The 15,649-nt window shown below is 38.9% G+C and overlaps 1 pseudogene; it reads left to right on the top strand.

Annotated features, from left to right (window-relative positions):
• Positions 1-15,649, top strand: part of LOC116632034 — a 29,558-nt pseudogene that overhangs the window by 13,473 nt on the left and 436 nt on the right.

The raw sequence follows: 15,649 nt of genomic DNA, 5'->3' as shown, positions 1-15,649 counted from the left end.
CCATTTATTGAGTACCTACTAAAGCCTAGAAATTTTCAGATATTATCTAATCAGTCCTCATGATAACTATAGAATAGTTTAATCTCAGCCAAGACTCAGAAATTTCAATAATTCTTTGTTGCTTTCATGGCTGGTAATTGTAGATTCAGGACCGAGAACCTAATTTAATTTTAAAGCCCATGTTTTTCACTTGCCATTCTTCCCTGCTTGTAAGTGTTATAGGAATGTAGATCAGTAGTAGAACGTAGATCACTGTGCAAGATTTGAGACTGTTGGAGGCATCAAACTTAATAATTAAGGTGAAAAGGTTTTACAATGTCTGGGACCAATGTTAACGACAGAAACTATTTTGTGTGACCCAGAGAACACATAATTGTAAACACATTCAAGGTATTTAAAATTTTAAATCTGAGAGAACATGAAAAGAAGTTTCCCTTATCAGCAAGTATTCACTGTCTTTACATACTCTATCGGGTATTGTAGTTATGAACGTGTATAAGGCTCTGTTAACTATGTGTCTTCTCTGTTAACTACACACCTATGAAAACAAAAACCAACTCATAATTTAACCATTAAAATAATGCATCAAATGGGTGATCAAGTCAATGTGCTAGAGGAGGTCAGTGGAGGGAGTGTTCCCAGGTGGACAGGAAGTCTCCTTATAGCGGCTGAAACTCCTCTCCGCTTCAGTTTTAAGGTAGTGGCCAGATTCCCTGATTGATGTTCTGCTCCCATGATAACATTGCATCATACAAGTTGGGAGGAAAATGAAAAATCAGCTAATCCTACTCCCTCAGTTCACAGAAGTGGAAACTGAGACTCAGAGAGGGCAATTTTCGTGAAATCTAGTGTTTTGGATGATGAAATTATCCTCAATTCTAAATGTTTCTGGCTTTCATATTAGCACATCTTTCCTTTTCTACAGGGAATTTTTAAGTTGGGAGACCACTGAAGGAATGAGCTCTCTCATGTTTATGTCACTGTTTATATCCTGGCAATTTAAGTTGAGTTATCTGCCTTAAATGCTTTTTAGAACAAGGCGGGGTGGAAATAAATTAGCAAGTGAGCAGAAATAGACATGAGTAGTCCTGGATAAAATGACACTCTTTGATCTAAGGAAATCCTATATGATGAATCATACTTCACATATTTCACGTTATAATTTGACCTTGGAGAGTTTGATGGATATTAAACACAGTGTGATTTAATTCTTAAAAAGAGGGTGGGTGGGATCAGGGATGAAAAAAAGAAGAGAAAGATCATCTATTGGACATTTTTTTTGCCAATTGTAGAGCTAGATTTCATTTAATTTTAATCCTCACATTATTCTATGAGATCGATGTCATTATTGACATAGAACCCCTATTAGTGAAGTGTAGAAGTTCGTATAGCTGGTAAGTGGAGAAGACAGGCATGTGTCCTTTCCTCTGCAATGGTTTGCTTTATATAGTCTCCAGATTGGGTGGGATCCTAGGTTTCTGCATCTGCAAAATGGAAATGATATTACCTTTCTCATTTATCTCCCACATTGGAACAAAAATATGAAGATATGGGCTAAAGATATGGAAGTATTATGAAAAATATCACATTATTATTATTTTCAGTAGAGGTGGGATAACAGCCCATTGGAACTTTACATTTGGAAGGCACCACAACAGCATGGCCTCTGTGGTCACACATTTCTAGGTTTGAAGGCAATCTATGCCACTGTCTAATTTTGTAATTTGGGATAAGAATGTGAGTCTCCGTTTCTAATTTTAAAACAGAGATCAAAATACCCATAGGTTTTTGAGGAACATTAAATCAGATGACAGGTGGAAAAAATTTTATTAGTTAGTTCTCTAAGTTCCAAGGAGAAGAGGTTTTACCCAAGTTACCTCTAGTAACAGGTATGTATTGTGAGAATAACATAGGACAATAAGAGAGAAGGGACCCAGAGGGAAAATGTGGTATATACATACAATGGAATATGATTTCATCAAGAAGGAAGTCCTGTCACATTCTACAACGTAGATGAAACTTGAAGACATTATGCTAAGTGAAATAGGAAAATCACAGAAGGATAAATACTGCATCATTCCACTTACGTGAGGTATCTAAGATAGTCAAACTCCCAGAAACAGAATGTAGAATGATGGCTGCCAGGGGCTGAGGGGTAGGGGGAAACAGGGTGTTGTTCAGTGGATATAGAGTTTTAGTCATGCAAGACGAAAAAGTCCTAGAGATCTGCTATACAACATTGTGCTTATAGTTAATGATACTGGAGTCTTAAAAATGTTTTAAAAGGGTAAACCTCATGTTATATGATTTCTATCACAATAAAAGAAAGAAAGAATAAGAAAGAAAGACCCTGGAAGGGCTTTGGTTCACAACCAAAAGCAGTTCAAGTAAACGATCCAATAGGAAAGACTGAGAATGTGCATCAGGGACCTTCAAAGACAAGGTACCAGAATTTTTTTTTTTAAGGTTTTGATATTTCATTTCAGTCAGTGCATAGTCCTAAAGGGAAAACTCAAGCATATTGGACTGCTGTGCACATGCTTTGGTGTTTGTAATCTTACAATTTTGAATTCTGTATTTTGTAGAGAGGTGTGTCAATATATTTGCAATGTTTAGGACACCTGCCTTCATCTGTGGGAGCAATGGATTTTCTTGCCATCCCTTTCACTAGTTCTTCTGACACCACTATCCTGGCCTCAGCTACTTTTCTGTATCTTATTTCTTTTTCCAATTATCAGTATGTTGATTATCTCCATATTACACTACTCAAATTCCAGCAGGGGAGATTATTTAGCTGAAATATCCATTGCCCCTATTGTGCCAAAGCCCTTGTGCAAAGTATCCTCAGCCTATGGATTGGCTGCCCTTGGACCACATGTCCACCTTTGTCTGAGTAGTAGCCATGCCTCCCCATTCTGAAAGAACAGCCTAGAGCTTCTTTTTCCTCAAGGAAATTGGATGGGGCAATTTTTTGTAGACATGTCTGACATCATGGAAGACAAAATTACTATTATTGTCATTATTTGAAACTAGAAGTTTATGGTCTAGTCTCAATATGGCAGAAATGAGTAATCCCTTTTCTAAGAGGACAATGCAGTTTGTCCAAGGCCAAATGACTTGTAATTAGTAGCCAAGGTTGTAATTTGTGTCTCTAGATTTCCACTTCCAGTGTTTCTCCTATACAAGGTATTATCATTGTGATATCAGCATTGTTTTTTTAAAAAGATTTTATTTATTTGAGAAAGAGAGAGAGAGAACACAAGCAGGGGGGAGGAGCAGGGGGAGGAGCAGGGGGAGAAGCAGACTCCCCGCTGAGCAGTGAGCCTGACCTGGGGATCCATGTGGGGCTCAATCCCAGGACCCTGAAACCATGACCTGAGCTGAAGGCAGACGCTTAACCGACTGAGCCACCCAGGCACCCCTGATAATCAGCATTGTTAAAAAAAACTAGCATGTGGCAGCTTTTTCTTAACAGTACAAATCTCTTATTGCATTCATCATAGTAGATGTTATCACCACTGAATGTCTGGATAGATAATGACAGATACCAGTCGATATAGACATATAAATATACAGGTATATTTAAAAACCACAAGCTTACAGTGTTCTTTTTAAATAACTGATAATTTTTCATTTTACTTTTTTCAAAATATTATTCATAAAGCTTGCCTCATTTTCAGTAAAATTGCTTAGTCAATTCCATTTTTAAATGTCATTTGTGCTAAATTTAGCCAAGTTTTGTTTTTTTTTTTTTAAGATTTTATTTATATATTTGAGAGAGAGCGCTCATGGGGGCAGGGGAGGGGGAGAGGGAGAGGTTGAAGTAGACTCCCCACTGAGCAGTGAGCCCGCCATGAGGCTCAATCCCAGGGTCCTGGAATCATGACCCCAGCTGAAGACAGACGCTTAACCAACTGAGCCACCCAGGCCCCATCATTGGCCAAGTTTTTAATATTTCCTTATTGATTATATGTAAGTGATAACCATTCCCATTGATTACATTCTCTAACTTATAAAGATATATTAGATTACTGTTCAATTTGCATATCAGTGTTTGTGTATACTCAGGAGACAGTTAAAGCAGAAGAGTTAATCAAGATGTTTATTTTAATAGAATATTAACCCAGCCCAGAGTTCCTGTAAAGAAAATATTTGCTATTTAAAAATATCAGGTAGAAAAAGCCATGAGAAATAAAGCAGAATGAGACTCAAGATTTAGGTATTGTGCCTTTTATATTTTGGTCCCAATATCCTATTCTAATTGTATCTATCATTGTTTTCAGTCACCTTTTATTACAGCCTAATTAAACTCCACAATATCACTTTTCCTCCAAATATACTTCTGAACCTCACCTGCATGTCTTTATGTTCAGATGACTCATCTCCCAAGGATTTTGTCACATTTCATATCTCCTATATATCTTTTCTTAATGTTTCAGCTGGTAGTAAATTTTCCCACTCCAAACTCCCATGGTATTTATCTTCTGGCAGTTATCCCTGTTTATTTCAAAGTAGAGCTATATTGGGGATTAACCATATCTACCCTATTAGATTAGAAGATCTTTGAGAGCAAGGTTTATAGCTGGTTCATCTTTAGTAACGTCCACAGACTTTGAAATTGATGATCAATAATGACTCAGTGAATCAATTAATGAATGATTTTAGTTTATGTGCTACTGAAGTGAGCACAATGAATAATCATCTTGATAGAGATAATGGAAAATGAGAAGTAAACTTTAAAAATGAAGAAAGAGGGTAGGAAATCTCAGTAACATGTTCAGTGGGGAAAGACAATTCTTCATAACATGAGTAATATTCAACTGATACAAGATTCAACATACTCAGAGTGATTGAGATGTGGGAGAAAAGATAGCAGGGAGAAAAGTCCACACCTAGCATCACTGTGACTTTGAAACTGTTTATACCTTTTCCCTCTTTCATTTTGATCAATAAGTATGTATATAACTTCTTTGCATGTACTCCCTGTACTAGATATACATGGGTGATTTAGAAAGTTATCCTCTCTGTGCCCTTGCTGTGATGAGCACTGGGTGATGTATGGAAGTGTTGAATCACTATATTGTACACCTGAAAGTAATGTTACACTGTATGTTAACTGTACTGGCATTTAAATAAAAACTTAAAAAATTAGGAAGTTATCCTCTGTGTAATGACCGGGAAGCTGGGTGAGGCACACTGGTCTTTCCCTTTCTACTTGAAAACGAAACACTTTCAGTTGTTATGTATGTTATGTTTACACTCATGATCTTATTTGAACAAATTTTGTTTAAGCATAGAATTCAATATAGCAAAGACAGAAACATTGTAAGCCCCAGAGAAAGAACAGAAGACCTGTAGGAAAGTTCTTAAGGAGCAAGAAGAGAGGAAGTTAGGGAAGCAGTCTTTGGGGTGCAAATTTGAAATACACCATGGTTATAACAGTGAGGAGAGTCAGAAATACAAATAAACCTTTAGAGTGTGACCAACTGTGAATACATACCTAGCTAGCTTGGTGAAGTTTCAGCAGAGGTGAGAAGCCACTCAAAGAAGATCCTTGGAAGTTAGATCTCAGAGGAGTTCAACTGCAGAGATGCTAATGACAAAATAATGATTGGAAAACATGGAGGAAAGGGTTAGAAAGAAGGCCAAAGTAAAATATCCAGTATTCTACATCTTCTTTTGAAAGTCTATCTCTGGCCGAGACAGGTTATTGATGGAATCAATGTTTGTACATGCATTCTGCACTCAGGGGAAGATATGATTTTTTAAATCAGAAATGAGAAACTGGCTAATCTAGTAAATCATTAAAGAATAAATATTACTTGGCTTTTCTATTGGTACCCTTATACCCTCTGTGTGTCATAGCAGAATCCCTTGTTGCAGAAGCAACTGTCTAATCGCCAAGATAATTAATAAAACTTTGAAACTAATTCTGGTTAAGAAGTATAGAGCAGCGTTTCTGAACATCTTTTTTGGAGTTTTGGACTGGATAATTCTTTGTTGGGGGCGGGAGGTGCTGTCCTGTGTATTGCAGTATGTTTAACATCATCCCTGGCCACTATCCTTTAGTGTCATAGAGCGTCCCTAATTGTAACAACTAAAAATGTCTCCAGACATTGCTAAATGTCCCCTGGCTGGGGGTGGGGAGAGACAAAATTGCCTCCAGTTAAGATAGAGTAAAGCTAACAAAAATGTAACCTGGAGTTCAAACCCATTACACAAAATTCTGCATATGAGATGAGTCTCGGTTTATTCCCAAAATACAGGGTGATAAAGGAAGAGTCAATCCCAATTAGGCATGAGTAGGTGATTGAAAAAGTGGTGTGGGAGAAAGCACACTGGGGCTGGAAGTCAGGAGATGTGGAATGAGTTCCAACTCTGCCACTCTCTAGCTCTCTGTCCTTGTATCTATGGCTCCCCTTATTGGTCTTACTAATAAAATGAAGATATTTGAATATACTAGAATATGCCAAGACCCATTCCCGTTCAAAGACTATGATAAGTTTGTGACCATTCATAAATGTTCACCTGGTTCTTTGGGTACTGAATTCTCTCAAAGACTATACACTCAAGAGGGCTGAGTGTTTTCTGGTCAAGCCTAACCTGACAGGTTTCCCCTCTTTCTTTTTTTCTTTTCTAACAGGGCTCATTGCTATATCTACCCTCACTGTTTAATTCTATGAGAAATGGAAGGGAAAAGTGTGCTCTGCCAAAAGCATCTGTTTTGCCTTACAATTTTTTTTTTCTTTCTTTCTAGAAGGGAGGCCTAGGGCTAAACAGTTTTGGTAAGGCAAGCACTTTTTGCTGAGCTCACAAATGTAATCCAAGTGGGCAAAGAATCAAGGGTGAACTTCCAGGGGAATTGTGGAGCCCAGTTCTCTCCATTTGCCTCTCTTCCCAGGAAACAAATGTTGGAGGCTATTCTGCATTTCCGCCATAAGTAGGCTGCCATTTTCCATTGCATCACAACTTTAAGATGAGAGATTACTGTGACTCCCAAGAGTTGTTTTCAGAGCACACCAGTTAATTAGGTGACAGACAGCTGGGTGGAGTGATACTTTATTATTCTAGATGTCTCCACACCCACAGTGGACTTGGCCTGGTGCCATTGCCAGCCACCCTCAGAGCAGTGGCATCTTACTATACAACCACACCCAGATGACAACAAAGTATATTTTTTAAGAACTAACTTTAGTTAAAATTGCATATATTAATTAATCTAAGGGCAAAAAAAAAAAGAGCGTTAGCCCTTCCTTTCCTTATTCCCTACTCCCCTTTTTTTTTTAAGATTTTGAGATGTAATGAGTTAGCCTTATAAGTGAATATGATCAAGTAAGAGTTGAGGCAGCTTGAAGCACACAATACCAGTTTGGATCAAGAAGAGCAATGAGCTTTTGTTCAGCACCTTATAGTTTATGGACTACTTCCACTCTTATTATTTAATTTTATCTTCATGACAAAACTGATTTATAGATGGCAATATTATTTGTATGTTTTAAATGAGAAAATGGGCTCAGGGATATAAGTAAACATGTTTAAAATCACACAGATAATTTATGGGACCCAGTTTTTTTACTCCAAATCTTACGCTTTTTTTTCACTGCGGTTCCCTAAGTGACTTAATGATAGAATGTTTTTATCAAAAGGGTCATCAGTTACTTCACTGTCTACTGAATGCTGCTATGTTCCAGGTATTGCTGACTCTGAAGACAATATTTTTAAAATTTTTTATTTATTAGACTTTATTTTTTAGAGACGTTTTAGATTCAGAGCAAAACTGAGTGGAAGTACAGAGGTTTCCCATATACCTCCTGCCCCCACACGTGCAGGGCCTCCCCCGTTATCAACATCCCTGTTATCAACATCCCCACCAATGAACGAATGGTGCATTCATTACAATTGATGAACCTATATTGACACATTGTTATCACCCAGAGTCCATAGTTTATTTTAGGGTTCACTCTTTTTTTTTTAAGACTTATTTATTTAGTTGCAAGAGAAGAGAGAGCTCATGGGCAAGGGGAGAGGCAGGAGGAGAGGGAGAGAGAATCCTAAGCAGGCTCCCCACTGAGCACAGAGCCTGATGTAAGGCTCAATCCCACAACCCTGAGATCATGACCTGAGCCACAATCAAGAGTTGGACGCTTAATCGACTGAGCCACCCACGTGCCCCACTTTAGGGTTCACTCTTGGTGTTGTAGATTCTATGGGTTTGGACAAAAGTATATTAACATGTATCCACCCTTATAGTATCATGCAGAGCAGTTTCACTATCTTAAAAATGCTCTGTGTGAAGACAGTATTTTTATTACATTGGTTGATATACTTGATTAGTAAAAATTAATTGGTCTACCTTCCTTCTTTTTGTCCCCATTATCCATTTTCCTTTTTTTATTAAAGATTTTATTTATTTTTTTTATTTTTATTTTTTTTTTAAAGATTTTATTTATTTATTTGAGACAGAGAGAATGAGAGAGAGAGAGAGAGCACATGAGAGGGGGAAGGGTCAGAGGGAGAAGCAGGCTCCCTGCCGAGCAGGGAGCCCGATGCGGGACTCGATCCAGGGACTCCAGGATCATGACCTGAGCTGAAGGCAGTCGCTTAACCAACTGAGCCACCCAGGCGCCCAAAGATTTTATTTATTTATTTGACAGAGAGAGAGACAGCGAGAGAGGGAACACAAGCAGGGGGAGTGGGAGAGGGAGAAGCAGGCCTCCCGCCAAGCAGGGAGCCCGATGCAGGGCTCGATCCCAGGACCCTGAGATCATGCCCTGAGCCGAAGGCAGCTGTCGCTTAACCAACTGAGCCACCCAGGTGCACCCCTTGTTGTCCATTTTCCAATGTGCCTCACACCTCATTAGTAATTTAGGAACTTAATCCATGTTCACAGTCTTGCTTCAGCTAAAAGTGAGGACTGGAATTAAAATACAGACTCCCTAATTCTACATTAGATACTATTTGACTATATTCATGAACTTGCTAATGAGTTAGAGGTCTAGGAGGGACTCATAACAGTAGGACAAGGCAGTTGCCCCACCCCCATCCTCAGTTGGGTGATAAGACATTTCCTCTCTTTAAAGTGGGAAAATATTTGAAAATTTAAGAGGTTAGGGCGCCTGGGTGGCTCAGTCGTTAAGCGTCTGCCTTCGGCTCAGGTCATGATCCCGGGGTCCCGGGATCGAGTCCCACATCGGGCTCCCTGCTCGGCGGGAAGCCTGCTTCTCCCTCTCCCACTCCCCCTGCTTGTGTTCCTGCTCTCGCTATCTCTCTCTCTGTCAAATAAATAAAATCTTTAAAAAAAAAAAAGAAAATTTAAGAGGTTAGAATGAGCTGTTTGGTTTTCTGACCTATTTGAAAAGGTGTCACTTTTTCATGTCTCAAATAACCTGTCAGTCCATCCAGACACGTGTGGCTATTGTTCATTGAGGGTGACCCAATTCCTTGCAAAGGCCTCACCACCTGGAGTATAATAAGCTGTCCAAAGGAAGGGGCACTGATGAGGAAATGACTCTTCTATCCTGGAGGTTATTCGTTAGTGCCCCTAAAATTAGGCACTGGTTCTTGGCACTTCCCATAAAATATTCAGTACTTTCAAAGACCCAAAATTGGATTTCCCCACTGTGATCCCTAATTCAGTATTGTCAAGAGGCTAACAAGAAGACATTTCTAATAACATCTAACACTGGGGGCGCCTGGGTGGCTCAATCATTGGGCGTCTGCCTTCGGCTTGGGTCATGATCCCAGAGTCCTGGGATCGAGCCCCACATCGGGCTCCCTGCTCGGTGGGAAGCCTGCTTCTCCCTCTCCCACTCCCCTGCTTGTGCTCCCTCTCTGCTGTCTCTCTCTGTCAAATAAATAAATAAATAAATAAATAAATAAATAAATACACACACACAAAAACCACCTAACACTGTGCACTCTCCATACATCAGGTATCATTTTAAGTCTTTACATGAATACCTCCTGAATCCTCATGGCTATCACTGTTATAATTCTCAGTTTAGCAGTGAAGAAATTGAGACAGAGAGTTGAGATAAATTGTCCTTGGTAACACATCAAAAAAGCCAGTTTCTAAGCCCAAGTAGTATCACTGCAAAGCCAAACACTTAACTTCAAAGTTTTATGTCCTTCTGGCTCTCAGGTAGTCTTAACGATATGATTTGCACTGTTACCAATATAATAGTTGCTTTAGGTTTTTCACATAATCATCTCAGTCTGCTCAACAATGCTGTCAAGTGGATGATACTCTTATCATGGTTTGCCTGAGGTCGAAATGCCAGCAAGTCTCACATTTCCAAAAAAATCACTGGTCTATGGTACAGTTTGGAGAACTGATCTTCTCTATCCAGACATTGTCTGGCTCCCCCTGTAGATCAGGAAAATCCTGAAACATTTTACTTCATTTGGCTGGACTCTTTTGTACTCTCAATATTTTCTCCTTTTCTTTTTAATTTTTTAAAAATTTTTAAGTAATCTCTGTGCTCAACATGGGGCTTGAACTCATGACCCTGAGGTCAAGAATCACATGCTCTACTGACAGAGCCAGTCAGGCACCCCTTTCTTTCTTTTATAACCCTTGAGTCACAAACAATATTGAGAGTAAAAAGAGAGGCATGGATTCAGAAAAAAAGTAAAGAGGACAGAAGGACACCAAATGCATTGAAAGAGAAAAATAAATATCATTTAAAAACAAAGTAAGATTTATGCTTCTGGTTACAATGGAGTAACAAAGAAAGGATATTTCCTGTCACCTGAAACAATGAAAAAAAAAATACAGAAAAAAGACATAGTTTTCTGACATGGGACATCAAATAGTACAGGTCAGTGATCCCTGAGAAAGGGAAAAAATACTAAGTAAGCTACACATAGAAAGAAAACACAGGTGGAGGCTTCCAGTCTCCCTTAGATGCAGATACATAGCTGAGAGTTGGGGAGACCAAGGGAGCTAAAAAGCATAAGTAGTATTTCCTATGTGAGAGAAAAAATAACCCCTATCTTATACTGTAGACTAAAGCTAGTTTTTGCATTTTCTAAGGTTGCTTATGTGGTTGGCAAATAACTGTCCACTATTTACAGCTCCTTGCTCAGAAATATTAAAATTACTTTTAAGGGAAAATATTTTCTTAACTAAATCAGTTTTTTAGTAAGGATTTGGAATGTATTAATATCATGTGGGAGATATCATTCAAAATAAACCAAAAAACCCACTAAATTCAAAATCATTCCCATATTCAATTTTAATTTCAACTCCTGCCTCTCTGTTAGATAACTAACTAGAGATACAGTAAAAACTGAAAATGTCAGAAGAAATTACCAGAGCAAAACTTTGGTTCTCATAATTATTAAAGGAATGATTCATTCTGATTAGCTGAATTTTTCATATAGGTGAGTTTATATATCTTTTTAATCCCAGTTCATTTTTTAAATTGAGCCTGATTTCATCAGGGAATCCCCCTCCAGAGGCTAGAACCTGTGTTATGTTAGCTTTACTCCATGGACATCTTTTTAAAAAAACATTTCACACTGGGACACCTGGGTGGCTCAGTCAATTAAGCGTCTGACTCTTGGTTTCAGCTCAGGTCATGATCTTGCTGTCATGAGATCGAGCCCCGCATCAGGCTTCATGCTCAGCACAGAGTCTGCTTCAGATTCTCTCTCCCTCTCCCTTTCCCTTCCCCTCTGCTTTCCCCCCACTCATGCTTTCTCTCTCTCTAAAATAAATAAATAAAATCTTTAAAAAATAAAAACCCTTTCACAGATTTGATTGAACAATGAGTTGTATGATCATTTTCCACCTCTTCCACTAGATTATAATCTCTTAAAGACCAGACATCATGTCTTTTTTATCCACAAATTTAGCACAAGGCTCTCAAACAGTGCCAGGCAAATGTAGGCATTTAGTCAATATTTGTTGTATTCATGTGTGGAGTATTACGGAATCTACTGGAATACCATAACACCTCACTTTGGACTTACATTTTTAACTTTCTAAATCTCATTTCAGGAATTTGGTCCCTTACCTGAGAACTCTATGATTTCTATTAATTCCTTTATTGCCTTTTTCTGTCTAATGACACAATCAATATGTTACTTGATTGAATGAAATTTAAATCTTAAGACCTAGATATGAATCTTAGCTTAACCACCTACAAGCCAGGTGGCTTGGTGTAAACCACTGTGCACACAGCTCACTGGTATTTCTCTGTGTGTCCAAATTTCTTCTTCTTATAAGGACACCAGTCAGGTTGGGGCAGGGCCCAACCCTAATGGCCTTATTTTAACATAAGCACCTCTTTAAAGGACCTATCTCCAAATACAGTCACATTCTGAGGTACTGGGTGTTAAGGCTTCAAAATATGAATTTTGGAGAGACACAACTGGGACCATAACAATTGAGTGTCTGAGCTAAGTTAATTACAGATGTAGGTAATGTGGTCTCTACAGTGTGTGGTATTTAAGGGCATAGGCTTTGGAGTTTGACTGCCTTTATTTGCAATGATGGTTATCAGTTGCAAAGACTACTGCTTATGGGCTGTATGAACTTGGGAAAGTTACAGTATTTTACCAAACCTCAATTTCTTTACCTGTAAAACAGAAATAGTTACTCTTTAGCTTTATTGTTATACCTGTCAGTAAGTGCACAATAAATGCCAGCAAATTTTATATTTCTTTGCAAAAAGTTTTATAAAGATATATGTCAAAAAACACATAAATTACCTTTTCCAAATTTTGTTTATAAATGTAACAGTTTTGTTTTTGCTTACTGTATACACAAATACATGTAAATATTTCACATATAAAATATGCAGCATTTTTCACCAAAATTCCTCATACTAGCTACTTCAAAGTTAATTCACTGTGATTTTTTTCAAAGGACTGTAACTCCACAAACTTCTGTTTCCTATAGTCAGAGTGGATCCTAGGAGACTTTGGAATGTACTGAATCTCCAGGTGACAGTGTAGTCACGTAACAGAGTTCCTGTAGCAACAACTGTAAGGATATTGTATTTAAGAACCAAATATAAACCAAAACATAAAACTTAATCCAATTAAAAATTAGATATTGAGGGATGCCTGGTGGCTCAGTCGGTTAAGCGTCTGCCTTCAGCTCAGGTCATGATCCCAGAGTCCTGGGATCGAGTCCCACATCAGGCTCCTTGCTAAGCAGGGAGCCTACTTCACCCTCTGCTGCTCTTCCTGCTTGTGCTCTCTCTCGCTATGTCAAATAAATAAATAAAATCTTTAAAAAAAAAATTAGATATTGAAACTTTCTTGTTTTCTTAATCCTAATCTAATAAAAGCAACAATTATATCTATAAATAGCAGGGTCTGTGATCCAACAGTGCCCATCCCATCTTGTTCTTAGATAAAAAGAGATGCCTATCTCTATAGTTTCTTTGCTTTTGTAGACAAACAGAAAGGAATTCTCAGAGAGGGAGTGAAGCTGGCTGTTAACAGAACAGTGCAAGATAAGAAGGTGGGTAAAGGCTGTTTTCCAGTTAGTGTCTTTCAAAAAACAGGATACAGACATGCTAAATTAATGGGGGAAAATATGAGAATTATGGGAAAGGAAATTAAGAATTAAGAAAACAAGAAATAAATTATTTCATCTTCTAAGACCTGTTAGGACATATATTTTTCAGTCATGATCACAACATATTTCTTTTTGCCCTAGTCATTATGGGTATGTGATTGTGTGCGTGTGTGTGTGTGTGTGCGCACGCGCTGCACGGCATTTGTATGAGTGTGCGAGAGGAGGAATTAGAAGAACGAACTACATTAGCAGTAGCATGCTGTTCCTAGTTTATAGCACCATAATGTCTAGATTCTCTCTGAACCCCCTGAAAGGTTCTGGGTTAGCCACATTGGGTGTACAAGGTGGCAAGGCTGGGATTACTTTCCACCCTAGTTCCTGCTGTGGGGCTCATTCATGGTACCATTTCGGGCAGGTAAGAAAAGGATAACACCTTCTTTGCTACCTCACATCATTGCATAAACAAATAAGAGAGCTAATAATGGCAGATTGTTTTGAAAGATGCAGAAAGTGATTTTTATCTATAATATAGTTATTTATTAAACTATTGTGATCATCAAGGATATCTCTACATAGAAAAAGAGAAGATTTGAACAATAGTCTGATAACCTTGGATTTTGAAATAACCTTTGTATTCAGTAACACTACTGGTCTACAAAACCTTGTTTACTTTTACAGTTTTCTCATCTCTTCCCTCTGTGTCAATATCCTTGATGTGAATTCAGATTCTGGGTTGCTTGATACATGTTCTGAATTGTAAAGTTTGTACTTCTTATAATCAAGCTCCATTCCTTTGTGATGAGACAAAAAAAAGTTTCTACATGTTTGATGAATAATTAAGAGCTGAAGAAAAAAAGATGCAATTTGGAATTTAAGGAAAAGTACTCACACTCGCTGGCCTGTCTGGCTGTCACGTCCTTGCCTCCTCCGCTCCCACCGCCCGCTGGAAACCTGTCCCTAAGTGGCAGGGGGGTGGGGAGGCGGGCAGGGGCGTGGGGGCTTCCGGAAACCTAGGCCCTAGGACATGCAGCCCGGCCGGGACCGCAGCTCTGCACGTTAGTCCCCAGCACTGTGCAAGGCTAGAACAGGGGGAGGAAACCAGTCTACAATCCCTGCAGGACAGGAAAAGAAGGGGAAATCTCAACATGGAAAAAATTCTACAATGAAAAGTAAGGAAAGCCAAAAAGAAAAGCGAGGCTAAAACCAGAATATGAAGTAGAGCCTGAAGATGAAGGAAAATCGGGTGAGGAAGAAAAGCTGAAAGTGGAGGGGAAGTCAGGGCATGAGGGAAGGTTCCAGAATGAGGGACAGCGAGATGATGAGGGACTGCTAGATGATGAGGGACAACCAGAAGATGAGGTAAAGCAAGAAAAGCCGGGCAAGTCCAAAAATGAGGGAAAATCACTATGTGACAGCAAGCCAGAACCCCAGGCAAAGCCTGAAAGTCAGCAGTGGGCTGCAAAAAAGCACCTGGCTGAAGATTACATGCCCAGGAAAGCAAAAAGAAAAATGGACAGGGGTACCCCTTGATTCCCCCAAGGACTATCAGGACGACTTACAGGAAAAGCAACTTGGGATACAAAAATAATGATTGGAGGAGACACATGCACCCTGATGTTTATAGCAGCATTATCAACAATAGCCAAATTATGGAAAGAGCTCAAATGTCTATCGCCTGATGAATGGATAAAGAAGATGTGGAATGGGGTGCCTGGGTGGCTCAGTCAGTTAAGCATCTGCCTTCAGCTCAGATCATGATCCCAGGATCCTGGAATTGAGCCCCACGTTGGGCTCTCTGCTCAGTGGGGAGCCTGCTTCTCCCTCTCCCTCTGCTTGCTGCTCCCCGTGCTTGTGCTCTCTCTCTCTGTGTCAAATAAATAAATAAAATCTTAAAAAAAAGGGGGGGGTGGTGTGTATATACAATGGAATATTACTCAGCCATCAAAAAGAATGAACACTTACCATTTGCAATGACATGGATGGAACTAGCGTGTATTATGCTAAGTGAAATAAGGCAATCAGAGAAAGACAAATACCATATGATTTCACTCATATGTGGAATTTAAGATACAAAACAGATGAACATAGGGGAGGGGGGAAGAGAAAGAGGGAAGC

The sequence above is a fragment of the Phoca vitulina genome, unplaced genomic scaffold (assembly GCF_004348235.1).
Source record: "Phoca vitulina isolate PV1807 unplaced genomic scaffold, GSC_HSeal_1.0 scaffold6, whole genome shotgun sequence".
Lineage (NCBI taxonomy): Eukaryota > Metazoa > Chordata > Mammalia > Carnivora > Phocidae > Phoca > Phoca vitulina.
Note: the sequence above shows the minus strand (reverse complement) of the source record. Positions and strands in the feature narration are given on the sequence as shown.